At 33.2% G+C, this 15,232-nt stretch overlaps 1 protein-coding gene across 1 annotated transcript in view; it reads left to right on the forward strand.

Moving 5' to 3' along the window:
* The first annotated feature begins 276 nt into the window (after positions 1-276).
* Positions 277-15,232, forward strand: part of LOC113503494 (small conductance calcium-activated potassium channel protein) — a 229,444-nt gene continuing 214,488 nt past the window's right edge. The window contains exon 1 of the mRNA XM_026885503.1: positions 277-2,602. The gene's annotated coding sequence lies outside the window, so the exon portion shown is untranslated. The remainder of the gene's footprint in view (positions 2,603-15,232) is intronic.

Consider the following 15,232-nt stretch of genomic DNA (forward strand, 5'->3'; position numbering starts at 1 on the left):
ATATATAAAGCTGAAGAGTTTGTTTGTTTGTTTGAACGCGCTAATCTCAGGAACTACTAGGCCAAATTGAAAAATCTTTTTGTGTTGAATAGACCATTTATCGAGGAAGGTTTTAGGCTATAAACCATCACGCTGCGACTAATAGGTGCGAAGATACAATGGAAAATGTGAAAAAAACAGGGCAGGCATAAATCATAACTTATATTATTATCTTCTACCCACGGGGACGAAGTCGCGGGCAACAGCTAGTAGTTAATAAATAAATTCTCTTTGTATTATTTATTAGTAGCCTTAAAATTGTTAAATAAAATAAAAGCCCTGAAGAATATTTCTTAAGAGAGTTAAGTTACTTATATTCTCAAAGGACATTTTATGAGAGTAGGTCTAATGCAAAGTCTAGTCAAAAAGCTTTTAATCTCATTTCACATTAGAATTATAAGAAACGTACCTTTTGTATTGTATATTATATATACAAGTCGTCTGAGTAGACGGCTTTAATAAATTCATACTCTTTTTGTTTATTCTATTGAAGTACGAATGTCATAGCCATTTAAATAACTTTAACTTCATAAAGAGATAGTAATGTTCGTGTATGCTTTAACGCTGAAACGTACGACAAATTTATCTGAAACTAGCTGTTGCTGGCGGGCCCAAATTGATTACTGAGACTAAAACGGCTTAAATAAGGGAGAGCAATGAGAAGCCTAATAATTAAAGAGAAAACTGATACTAGTAAGATACTAGCTACACTAGCAAGAGATATGCCTGAGTGAAATATTGAAAGTAGACAATACTAAAAACGTAACCATTTAATGAGTTATGAATGCTTTTACTAATGAATAAAAAATGAAAACCTCTGTCAAATGAAAGTTGACCTTGAAACATTTCATACCCCATGCTCAAAGAAAATCAATTTTCAAGGCCTTTACTAAAACTCTTGGGGGAAATAAGTAATATTGAAAGATTTATTAACCCTTATTATGAAAGTTTTAGGAAATCCATCAGCTTTCGTTCGGAAATAATTACAGTAATGTCGTTTTTAAATTATTACATCTTGCGGAGTTTAATACATTTTGTACTATAAAGCAATACCGAAATAGTTCTGTTTCTAATACGCTAATATTTTTAAATTATATGATTATGTCATTTTGAGACACAATTAAGACATATCGTTGTTTTTTTACCGAGTTTTCATAAGATATTGATGAAAAGATTCATTATTTAAACAGTTAAAAATGTCCCTACTATTACTCTCGGCAAATTCTCGTGGGAATATTAATAGGCCTTACGCACCCAAATTTACGTTCGAAAGCATTTTTAATCTATTAATAGTATTCGTTTACAAGTAACCAATGACCTACTTATAGTAATTGGTTTACTCGCATGAAATTGAGGCTAGCGTGCATACCTATAATACGATTATATAGATTAATCTAGTAATACTGTTAGTTGTCATTAAGTACCTTCTTGCTCGCTGAATTCAGAAGTGATTGTTTAAAATTTTGCGTGCACAATTATTATTTTTATTGGATAAAAGGGTAATAATTGAGTGTCTTCGAATTCGCGGGATTATTTTTGTTTGTTTCGGCCAGTGACATACGTAGAATTGTTGGGTTATTTATAAAAAAAAATAACGTCATCGTTGTTTATGAACTTTAAGTAAGTAATAGATACCATCAAATAAATCAAAAGTTGTAATAATGAGAAGCAATATATGTGGTTCTATTTCTGGACATGTTTGCATTAAATAACATCATGTTACAAAATTAGTTTCGTCAGCATTGTCTTCAAATGTATTTCCTGCACGCCTGACCTACCAAAACCAGACAGTTGCATGTTTATTTTGATACGAACACCTTCGTTCCTTTTGATAGACGGTTCTCGAGCATGGCGTTTGACGACGAAACGAGAAACAGAATTCTATCTCCCTCACACTTATAGGATTATTGAAAATATGGTGAGCTTTTTCAATCATGCACCGGCTTCAGGAACAGCAGGAAAGCTTTCAGTCCGCGTTTGAGCGGCAGGGCGCGCGGACGTCAAGCCACGCCGCCCATCTACTTGCCGCGATATTTGAAAGCATTCGTACGGACGTTTTGTTTTGCATTCAGAATTGAAGTTGCGAGTGTATATTTGAATATTATTACACAGTTGCTGGTAAATCGGCAGCTGACTTTAGTCATTCGAATAAAATTCAACTTTTGTCGATCGCTCGATCTCAAGTGAATACGTTTGTGATTATTTGATGTAGAAAGTTTATTTTCGTCTTACCGTGTATGTGTATTCATAATTCCGAATATAGCCAAATATTAGAGCAAGCCACGCATAGTTTCCTGCACTAGACTGTAGCCACCCTTCGGTCCAAACGAGTGACTTATTCAACTGCTAATATCAATTCTTCATATCCTAAACTAATTGTAAATATATTTTTTAACGATATTGTGAAACTGGTACGTGGACCAAAGTTCTGGATATAAGTGCTTGAGTGTAGTGCTTTGTGTAAATATTGCGTTTTAAAGCTAAAATATCGGTGTAGTTAGTTCGGTTAAAGTTATCAACAGCGAAGACTAATTGGTATCGATTTTTCACATACCTACGCAAGGTAAGACTTTTTATTAACTACGGCTTCACTCCTTTACATGATTTAGAAATAAATTAAATGTATTTATGGACCGAGTTTTCAACCTGTTCCTTGAGTAGCAGGCAAACATGTTGCTGAAGTTTTGCTTCATGTAAAAACTAATAAAAATTGAAGGTTCGGCCAAATTGTATTGTAATTTAGTTAAAAGGATGCGGGGAATATTTTAACTTGATGAAAATTGGTGTTGGTATGTAATCTACATAGTAAGTAATATTGGTTGAGTACCTACATAATATAGAAAACTGGTTAGGGGTTAAAGTTTTCTTGTCATTCTTCCATTTGGAATAATCCTAAAAGTTTTTTTGGAAATGTTTTAAACGAACAAATTAACTTGTTTTTGTGAACATGGTTTTATTTATTTTATTTAAATATGAAAACTGATTTTACTGCAAATATTTTATAGCAACTAGGTAAGAGTATCTGAATTATTCTGAATACACTTTTGCCTATCATATTAAACAGAAGAAGCTAAAGTTTTAATGATTACGCTCCAAATATCATATTCATAGAACTTCTTTGGAAAATAGGAAAACAGTTCGACGAAAACTTAATTGAATATTTACTAACTCAGTATTTACCGGCCATATGGCGGTTATTGATGTTTCGTAGTAGTCATTTGGTTTGAATTTGGTTTAGTTACGATTTAAGAAGGTCGTTCATACTAACTAGGAGTCAAAATTATAGTACCGATGTAGCGAAAAAAATGTTTTCGATAGTGAAGTTTTGAATATTCTTTTTGGGACTTTATAAAAACAAAATCACAAATTAAAGTTTCTTATTATTTATTTAGTACTTTCATCAGCTCTGTTAGCTTTTAGTCTTACCGGTTTTAACTAGTTACCGAATTATTTGTGAAATTACTGCCTATTTGATCTTCAAAAAACTTATCTACACCTCCGATTATTTGTCAGATTTTGATAACATGAAAATTGACATAGATCGTATTATTAAACTACTCTCAAAAAGCGAGATCAATAAAACGATGGAAAAAAAAAGTAAAATCCTTATTTTCTTTACTCAGACAACATTCACAACAACTTCATGACCAAGAATATACAAAAAATAAATAAAGCAGTTTATTAAATCAAATGTAAACGTTATTATGATTTTGGATAATATTTCAGCGAGGGCTGTATAAGGAAAAGATTGTCAAGGGTCAAAACAACAGACCGTGCCCTTGAATTAGCATATTTTCTATTTAACAAATATGGGTCCGTCGAAAATATTACAAGGGCCTTTTAGACAATGTTATGCTAAAATGCCAAGTGTGTGAATGGGAGTTAGCATTTATCTAACCTTTCCAGTTCAATTTTGTTAAGCGAGGGAAGCGTAGGTTTTGGAATATATGATGTCAATCACCTAAGCGGCACTTTTAGGTTGATGTATTTACCTATATTGGCTGATTCATTTGGGTTTACTTTTTGCGTAGTGTTTGTGGACGTATTGTTTATTTTAGACTGTCTGCTAATTTACGTGTTAAAGGTTTCATCAACATTAACGCTACTAAAAATGTAAAGCTGCTTAAAATTTGAAACGAAGAAGACAATTTAGACAGGCTCAGCAATTTGCCCTGGCTTAACAACTTTATCTCTTAATGTCTGTTCTCGTACGTGTGATATACCTTATTAAAAAACTACGAAAATAACTTCATGTTATTTCCTATATTTCAATTTATATCCTTGTACAGAGAAATTAAGAGAGCAATGAAATACACGTGTGTTGACGCACACGCTCGTGTACTATATATACCCCAGCTGGTGTCTTGCAACATTAGTCGCAGTGATCGACAATCGGTCATTAAAATATTATAACTTGTACAATACTTTACAACCCTCCTTTCGACGCCGTCGGTTAAAAAGACAATACGTCTTATTAAATGTCATTGTTATATTTGTGCGAAAGCAGCACTAGTCTAACTCCTGATATTTGTGTTGTACATTTCAAAGCCTTATAAATCTTAAACGCAGACAAGTGGAGTCCGCGTCGAGGCAAAGAACATATTCTACAAAGTAACAGAATTCAGACAAACATATGTACGACTAATATATGTATTCTTAGGTTATTCCTAGATGTGAATAACCTAGATTTACGTATTCCTTTGATCGACTTTTATGATTATGAAACTAGTATAATATAATGCTAATGTATAGTTCATAATGGTCTAAAGCTTTTATGCAGGGCGGCCAACGTTCAGTGCGAAATCGTGATACGTAAATGAAGATAAATTGTCTGCAAAAGTGTGAGGTTTCAAACGTCAGACAGAAAAGTCGTAAGACGGGGAAGCACGACATTGTCCAAGTCTCGTCCGTGCCCTGTCTTTACTGATTGTAGTAGCTCCTACGAGTATCTTGTCCTACTAAACTGTTTGTAGCTTTTAACTTCTTTTTCTACATAGTCGATCGAGCGATCTTGCTTATCACTTCAGGAGTTGTCAAGTTTCACAACACGCACTCTCTTAGATCCTAGTCTTTTGTTTTACGCCTTTTTTGACTCTAAAAAGAAACCCAGACTTGGACATAGCATTTGTGGATCACACCACACTTGTGAGAGAGAGATCGAGCCCCCCATACGTCTCGTATTGTATTGTTATAATATGTGTTTGACGCGGTGACCTACACCACTCGTCTATCCATGTATTCATGCTGCTTTCCTGAACTTAAGAAAATTTTTCATTCTTGATAGAAACGAGGAATGCGGCTACAAGCATTAGTGGATCTTGTGGAATAATTAGATTTTGCGTGGTTGATTATTTGGTAAACCGCGGAGTGGAGATTCAATTAGTAATTTAATTTCGGCTTGGAATGTTCAACTGAGGAAATCATTTGATTGAAATTGATTGTTGATAATGAACTTATAATTTCATTTAAATGTGATTAGACTTATGATGTTTGTTAAATCAAAAATTTTCATTAGAAATTTCGACCAGCACTTGTTAGTCAAAGGTTTGTTTGTATCTTTATTTTTACAAATGTCTTTATTATCCTGCAATAATCGGCGATATAAATACGACTTGATAAAACAATAATAAAGTTACTGACATTATACAAATGTCAAAGTTCTAAAACATAATAAAAATTAAGACCATTTTGGTCTTAATTTACCAAAGTTAATTATTGTGTCGTTGTCGTTCACGTTTCCTAAAAGAGATTGGATTTAAGGAATTTATTTAAATAAAACAAGTTATTACCCTAACATTTCATCGCAAGCTTATCGTTTCGCGACTGTCAAAATGAAATTACACTTGTTTCAGAGTGACAGCTCCGGCGGTATCTTCAAAATCTATTCCAAAAACGAGGTTAAGTTTATTAATCAGGTATTCCTTTTGCGCGGGAAGCCTTAATAAAAAAAAGTTGTATAAATTGAACAAAGTCAGAAATACAAAATTGAAGCGTCTATTTTTGTGATTAAAATATGGTCACTGATAATTCAATAAGCAAAAAACGTATACCTGAATTTTTCATTTTAATTTGTTGCTATCCTACTTTATGAGTAAATAATAAACTATTGTGTTGAAATCATAGTCAAGTAAAAAGGCTCATGTTTGATCCAAAGGCACGACTTTCAAATTTTTTGTGCGTTTTAGAAATAAATATTTTCTTTCGGGTTCCGGACTTTAAGTAATGTGGGTCCTGCGCTTCTCTCCAGTGGTGGATTGCAATATCATCTAGCTAAAAGAGTGAGCAAACGGAGAGGGCAACTGAGTTATTTATGCAGCCATTTGCAAGGCAATTATAAGCTTATGTACAAAAAAATATGAGCAGAAAAATATGAAGTCCTTAAAAAGTCGAAGACTATTTTATCATGAATTGTACCCCTGAAACGAGGAAAACCATGGAGCTTAGCCAGCTATTAATAAAATAATAGTAACAAATAAGCTTGAAGGTTCTTACGTTAAAAGTATTGTTCGCGTGATAGGTGGAGCTATTTCTATGAATTATTTTTTCTTCATTACTTACGAGGTAGTAGTTTATGTAATACGATATATTGTTATCGCTGAACACCATGCGTGCCATGTGTTTATAATACGTCAATAATTCTAAGAACACAAGTAGTAAATATATGAAAATTGTAAATAAATAAACGTAACTTAACATTCTTGACATAATATCCAAGAAACAATATACAAACGGACTAATTTCCTTTTCCTTTGATAGAGTTTATCCATAAATACATTCGTAATTTCTTTTGTACAATGGTTCTTCTTTTGTTTTTTGTTTCGACGACAATGCCGATGCAGAGCAAAGGTCCCATCCACTCTTCTAAATTTAAAAATGTTTATTATTCCCACTCAACACTTTTATCACTATTATCGCGGCCAAAAACATAATAGATACTTATTGAAAACGCAGAAAATGTTTATTATGAAAATGTATTGTCTAGTCACTAGAAAAGGATATAATGCAATATAATATAACACCTATCGGATAATCTCCAAGTCATCTCACCACACCTTAATTAATCTCATAGTCGGTGTTAGTGTCACGTACGAAGAGATTTGGGATTGGTTATTATTAGACTATCAGAGAAAGTACATACATGTAGAGCTAATAGAAAAACTCAGTTATATCAATGTGTAGTCACAACTGAAATGTTTACATTGCACGAAAACCAATGAAAAAACCACAAAGAGTATGTATCCCAAGTAAATAATTATAAAACCAGCTTTGCTTTTACAGCTTTTTTATTTTTATAGCGACTCTTGTAGCGATTCTTGGTAAAAAAAAATATGACATGACATATAATTAAAACCGTCGACTTATGATTAAGAGCCCCGGGTGGGTCTGAAACTAGTCGGGTCATTTCGATAAATAGGCGTGGATAAACCATTACATTATTTAATTAATTTTATGATGATGTCTCATACTTAAATGAATTAAAAAGATAGTCGTGAGTTAAACGGTTCGACTGGCCGCGAAGTATTGACTCACGCTTAAGAAGGACTCTGTTAGCCAAAACTAGTCGGGCAATCACGATAAATACGCGTCAGCCTTTGGTACCATTAAAGTAGATACTTTTTTGTGCACAAAAAAAGCTTTGATCCTGATGAACCATGCTTATAACGACAAGCAAACCATCACAGAATGGTTTTAATCAAACTAAAACTAACAGCTGGTATGGTTCAAACTATTTTACTTCGGGTAACCTAAGACGTTATCCGTTGTATATGTATTTTTAGTTACTAAATGTTACTTTGATTGTATTAACATAAATCAGACGTAAAAGAAAATTCTAAAAAGGCTTTGAATAAAGGTCTACAAAAAAGGAATATAGAAAGAAAAATCCACAAAGAGGTTTAATATTTTGTACGCTACCTTTTCATATACAATCATTCAATGGTTATTTATAGAAACCTGTAGATTTGTATCGAGGTTATATTCAACTTGGACTTCGCGGTAACACATTCAAGTGACTAGCTGTTGCCCGCGACTTCATCCGCGTGGTTAGAAGATGTAAGTTTTGATTTATATCTGACCTGTTTTTTCCACATTTTCCATTGTATCTTCGCTCCTATTAGTCGCAGCGTGCTGGTATATAGGGTAAAACCTTCCTCGATAAATGGTCTATTCAACACAAAAATATTTTTTCAATTGGAACCAGTAGTTCCTGACAGCGCGTTCAAACAAACAAACGAACTCTTCAGCTTTATATATTAGTATAGATATGTCTCTGAGAGCACAGCTTACTGAGACATGTATGCGAGCAAAACCGCAGGAAAATGCTAGTCCGCGAAACAGCGCAAGAAAGCTTAACCCAGCCGCCGAGGCCGAAATGATAACAAATGAGTTGTTATTTATTTAATCACAGACCATGTTATCCTCGTAAAGGTTATAAGGAAATGTATAACATTTTATTATTTTAATAATAATAATGACTTTTTATATAATTGATGCAATTTGTTTGTGTGACTGTGTTTTTAGGACATAGTAATAATAGCATCCTATTAGTTGAGATCCGCCGTCTGACAAGGAACTTTACTCCGTGGACGGTGACATTTAAACAGATAAAGTTTTTAGAGATGATGGTTAAACTTTGTTAAGGTGGCAACCAATTTTCTGTACTCTTTTTTTCTTTGTCCTATTTTTATGAAACCCTCAGTGTAGCGAATCTTTCTCGCATTGGACTGTTTTTTATTTGCCATGTCATACCTTGTTTTGTTATTATAAAAAGCTCCTTCTACAAATATTTGTATAATGAGCAGCTTTAAACAAAGGTTATGATTTCACTAGCTTGTGCTTTTTTTTATTGGAGGATAATATTTTTACGGTACGAATTAAGAAGAATTTGTACTATACATTTAGTACACATATCATTAAAGAATTTACAGCAAAGAAGCAAGATGGAAGGAAGTTTTTATTATTTCTCTCATAATAATTACGAAGAAGTTCTTTCAGGAAATATTCCTGCTTTTGATAAATAATCATGTTAAGTAAATAAATCACATTTGTAAGGAGAAAATAATGATATAGTATGGCAGCACTGAGTGCGAGAGGAGTGTGTATCTGAGTGGTACCCTGTGGCGTATTATCTGAGTTGCTTCTATGTATTATTTTAAGTGTATGGCGCTGCGATTTGTTATCGAATTTCCTGTAATTGTATAGTGTGTGTGATTTATCTCTCTTCTTTATTTTAAACTCTTTTTGCAGATTTTATTTACAGAGGATAAAATTTTATTTTATTTTTAGTAAAGAAAGCCCTTTCTAGTAAAGAAACACCCTTTAATGGTTCCCTTTAACCTTAAAAATAAAATAGTGTAAACAATCTCTATGATGTCAAATATTGCAAATCCAAAAATTTAAATTTCATCTTTTCTTTTAATACGTTTTTTGGACATACGGACAATAGTCTTGGCAGCTTACTTTGTCAAACGACTGCTGCATTTAGCCAGTATTTGAAGTTTAAAAAATAATATTGTGAAATAGATTAAAATTTTGAAATAAATAAATGACAAGATGAAATTTACACTATTATTCTTGTCATTTTCGACCTCAAATCTTATGCAAACCGCAACATTTAGCTACTGTGATCTTTCAACTAATCAGATCATCACTTTGATCAGCAATTTGTCAGTTATCGCGGTACCTATGGCACGATGCCACAAACTCAACCCGTCTCCTGTCCAACGCGAATGTATTGGCTATTATTTATCTCCATCAATAAACTATATATAAAATCGTCGGTTTGTGAACATTAGTCAGCTCATACTTTTGGAAGAATTCGTTCGTTTATTTTTAGACTGTGGCTTGCATGACTCGTAAAAGTGACTTAGAGTTTTGCTTTCAAAGTATTGTTTCAATTGTTGTTTTACATACATTCAAAATTTTACGACTCGTTTTATTCATAGTCCAGTACCTTTACTATCCGACCTTAAATCGGAGTTGTCTTTATTGCGAAAACGAGATGGCTAAATACACAAAACGTAGCTGTGTCTCACTTGTACTACAAAACTTTGTTGCTCATTTAGGTTGGTAGCTAGGTACTTGCTAAACTGTAAAAGTCCATTTCTAATTACTACTACTACGCCTCTGGAGAATCGTTTCGTTAATTACCGTTTTTTGTTTATTACGCAGCTACACCTAAAATAATAATTAGCTTTTAGTAGGTAATTCAGTCTAATGTTTGAACATTACCCAAATTACAATAAAAAGTTTATGTTCCTGTCATACTGAATGTATGTTTATGACAAACTTTATAAGGAATTGCTTCAAGCTTGATTGCGAGCAGGATTTCAGAACAAATAATCTTGTTAAATTCGGCAAGAAAATAGTGACTGGCAAAAGTTCCTCTTTATAAGACAATGAACCTTACAAAAGTGGAAGAAAAGAGAAGGTACTTTAGAGGAACAATAACGCTATTCAAATCATCTCACCTGCTAAAGTAGATGCTAAGTTGTTTTGCGAGTTTGTGTGAGCCTTGATGCCTGTTAATTTAGTTATTTTCGTAACTGAAACTTAAGTACTACTACTATATTACAGTGTCTGAACAAAAGGCAGGAATGGTCTAGTTGTAATATCAATCCTAAATAATTATCACTCGCTAAGACATTACATCTCTCAAGACAATCATTTTGACGTTGTCCAAGCTAACAGCTGGAACACATGTAATACTGCATCTCTCGTCCTCAGGATCAATAGTACAACTTCATCAGTATATAATATAGGTACTGGGGCCAACTCCAACTAGGTATACTCTTAAAGTATTTTTATGACAGTTAAGAAGAGACACCGCTCCACAATTGCAATAATATTTCTTTACTGTTAATTAAAATGGAAGGATCAAGCAAAGATGCTCATATCATCCTATCAGATTCACTTGCCTGCTTCAAGCATTCACGAATTGAAGGTTATATTCTAAAAACCGGTCTCTTATAACGCCACTTCATAAATAATAAGGTTGCCACCTCAAACAGTTCACTTAAAAACACCGTAGCTCAACTCCCTAACCACTTAGCCATACTTATCTTTCGTGCAAGTTAAAAGGTCAACAGGGGGAAAATTCTCAGCGATATCCTCATCCGGACCAAGAAAAGGTGAATATACTTGAATTATGTATGTTTTTTTATATCTTGGTAGGGGTAATATTGGCTTACAAATATTTGCTCAAAATTTAACAGTGTTGGAAATTATTTTTTTGTTATTAAATTCTTAAAAGATGAATTATTATTTTACTTTACTATAATATAAGTTCAACGCAAAAACGGTGTCCTTTTTGCCGCTGGTTCACTACGTCAGCTATGATGTCACTAATATAAAGTTAGGAGATATGAGCCTAATACATAAAAAAATCCAAGTTTTTTTTAAAGAAATCATAAGAATGTTTGCTCATTGAATTACTAACAAAGATGCTTTAATTTAATTCTAAGACACACCCAATTGTCTGTTTCAATTCCTTCTAATGGATATTCGTTCTTGGGTCAAAGAAGTCATTACATAAAACGAGTTCGTAATACGATTTCACTGAACCGAATTGTTACCAATAGACAAATGACAAGTTTAAAAGGTCATCACTTTGTATCGATTTGCTTTCTCGAAATATTACGTCTCTTTAAATAGCCGTGCTTTAATATTCTATGTCTTAAACTTATAGTCTGCTTAGCTATCAATAGCTTTAAAGCAAACAAAGAAATTAAAAACGTCAAAAATTCTACTGCACTAAGAATTAGCGCTTTTTTAAATTTCATTTTTGATCATTATCATCTAATTTGTACCCACCGACCACAGCAATTTTATAATTAACCTTTTAAATAAATACAAAGTTTGAAAATGTAGTTCTTGTTCGTACCTATTATAATTACAAAAACGTAAAATGTATGTCTGTTTGCTAAATAGAACGATGCCACCATACAATGTGGTGATTTATTACAAACTGCAGTGAACTGCTGTCACGCGACGTTTACGAGCTCGCGACTATGCATCAGTAGAAAAAACATACGTTTTATGACTGACAAATAAGAACGTTTCGACTATCAGAATATTTAAAAGTTTCGATTTGAAGTGACAGAAATAAAAACCCCGTAAAGGACATGAGTGAATCACCAAGTTTTAGCCACCAATGACATCATTGTAAAACTTTACGAACTTATAACAATGGTATTGGGATACTCCATATTACATACATTTAAAGCTTCCACTGTCTTGAACATTATGGTCAAAGATTTGATGCCTTAAAAATCACAATAAAAAAAAACGTATAAATTGTGAAGAACACGGTTCTCAATTCAAATCACGATTTTTTTAAACTCTTGGCTTTGATATCTAGTTTAAACTTTCTCAGCTATCAGTTGAGCTTACTTTACAAAAAATTCGATCCTCCACACGCCCTTCAGAATACTAAGTTCAAACCTAAAGTTATACATACGAAAGAAACTTATCTACATAATAAAAAATACACAACCCTCTTTACCCTTCAGTAAAGGTAAAGACACCCACATTCTGACCTTTGACTATCACATTGAATCACGGATTTGAAATTATAGGAATGATACATCGTACGTGTATTAGTGTTGAAACTATCCATTATGTACTGACCCAAAGTTAAAATCGATAAACACAGACTGAACCTTACCTATTAGGTTTATAACCCATGCTCTTCTTATTCCTTTAAACCTTTCGGGTAATCTTGCTGGACCCAGTATATAATATATCCTGTGCTGTCTTGTCATGCAAGTGGACTTCCTTGAGGTCTCTCTATATTTTTGACCACCAGGTTACACAAAAAAAACGATTATCTATACTAATATATAAAGATGACGAGTTTGTTTGTTTGAACGCGCTAATCTCAGGAACTACTGGTTCAAATTGAAAATTCATTTTTGTGTTGAATAGACCATTCATCGAGGAAGGTTTTAGACTATAAACAACCACGCTGCGACTAATAGGAGCGATGATACAATGGAAAATATGAAAAAAACAGTTCAGGTATAAACCATAACTTATATCTTCTACCCACGCCACGGAGACGAAGTCGCGGGCAACAGCTAGTAGGTATGTAAATAATTTTATCTGTAACTCAAAATAAAGTTACAATTTCAGTCCAATTTGTTAAATCAAAATTGCTAAACAAACGTTTCTTCGAATGTACCAACTTATTAACACAGTAGGCATTGCTCTCCAAACCTCGCGTAACAAATAAAAACAAAATATATGACTGAAGAAACTTTTCAGGCGTACAAACATAATCATATTTCAAGAATTAATATTTAATTTCTGTGCTCATATTTAGACAAAATTATAAAGTTTTATAACCGTATCAAACTTTTTTCATTTTGGCATCGTAAAGTTTCTAATTTAAAATTTTGTGTATCCCATGGTTCGTTAGTAATATATTATGTTTCCAGCAAAAATAAGTTAAATGATTGCTCCCAAGGGTGAGCAAGCAACTATATTTAAACTTATCTGCGTTGCAATGCTTATAAAAACAACACATAGACAATTTTCTATAGAAAATGCAAACGTGCCTGATGATCCGGTACAAATAGGCTGAAGAAAACCAAAATCTATCAAATTTATGACCGCAACAGTCGTTGCTTAACCACGAGCTTTTTACTATTTGATTTGACTGTCTGTAACAGAAATACATTATTTGGGAAAAAATAAAGTATCTAGATATATTTATTGGATACAGCCCGGTGACAGACGAACTGACAGAGAAGTCTTAGAGTAAATATTACATGCATGTAATTAACTAATTCACATCAGACGTAATGACTACTAAAGCTAACTAACCTTCATAAAACATTTTCTGCGCAGTTTCATGATACAAAAGTCGTAACTTGAATTCTTGATACCTATTAGACAATTTTATGAACCGGTTCTCTACATACTATCTATAACCGGACGGCAAAATAAACACTTACTGTCGGCGGTACATTTTGTTGAACCTACATCCGTCTACCCACACGATATCCGATTAAGATAAACCAAGCGCAACTATTGTTGCACGTAATGTATGTATATTCTCGTATTTATTAGTACAAGCTCATTCAGAAGTCTTACTATTGAGAAAAATGCTAGATAAAGAGCCTGTTCGAAATAATAATCTTGATTAAGATGTTAATAATAATAATAAAGCCATTTATCCCAAATCTCCAGTAGGTATATATGACAATGTGTGTTAGTAAGTTTAGCTTAAATGTACGAAGGTTTACTTAAAATTAATGTTATTATTATTTATAAGATTTAGACCCCTGTTTGGGTAAAGGCCTCCTCCATCCTTTTCCATGACTCCCTCTCTTTGCCTATCTTTATCCAGTCCTTTCCTGCCATTTTTATTATATCATCAGCCCACCGCCTTAATTGTCGACCAACATTCCTTTTCCCCGCTGGTTCTTTCCATCTTGTGGCTTCGATGGTCCATCTTCTGTCTGGATATCGGGAGATGTGTGATGGGATGTGTGTGATTAAGATGTTATCGATACTCAATGGTAGAGACAATGACAAGCAAAACTTTTATAAGTATGTGGAAAATAGTAGTGGTGAAAAGGTACCAAAATTGCTAGTTATTATTTCAATAAGGAAAACAGTTAACACCATTAAGATAAAAGGCAATGGATTTATCGACACAAAAATACAACAATTCAACCTGAAAAAGTACATGAATCAATTTTATACCACGTTCGGTAGCCATTTCTACTCTTAAATAAAGAAATAGGAATACACACTCGATTTCGCATTCCATTGTGTTTTTATTGCAGTCTTTTGAGGCCATCCCTAAATAACGCTGAATAAATAACGCAATGGATTACGTGAAATAGAATCGATTTTGTCCCAGTACTCAGATCACGCGATCGACTTATTTTATGACTGCGTGTATTCAACGAACGCAAAACTATGTGTATGCACATAAAGTTAGGAATTCGGGACTGGAAAAACCTTTTTGGAACTCTTCAATACTTCAGAATAGGAATAGCTAGATTTTTGTTTGTTTTAGTTCGTAGGTTAATAGTATCAATGGTATTAAGAATGTGTATACGTACGAACTTTTTGAGGTGAGGAATTATATGAGTTTCAATAAAACTTGGTAGGTGTATAATTGTTATCTGGTCCCGTGTTTAACACTGCTGGCCAATTGCATGCCCCGAGTCCTACAATTCTA

This window comes from Trichoplusia ni, chromosome 19 (assembly GCF_003590095.1).
Source record: "Trichoplusia ni isolate ovarian cell line Hi5 chromosome 19, tn1, whole genome shotgun sequence".
NCBI classification, from domain to species: Eukaryota; Metazoa; Arthropoda; class Insecta; order Lepidoptera; family Noctuidae; genus Trichoplusia; species Trichoplusia ni.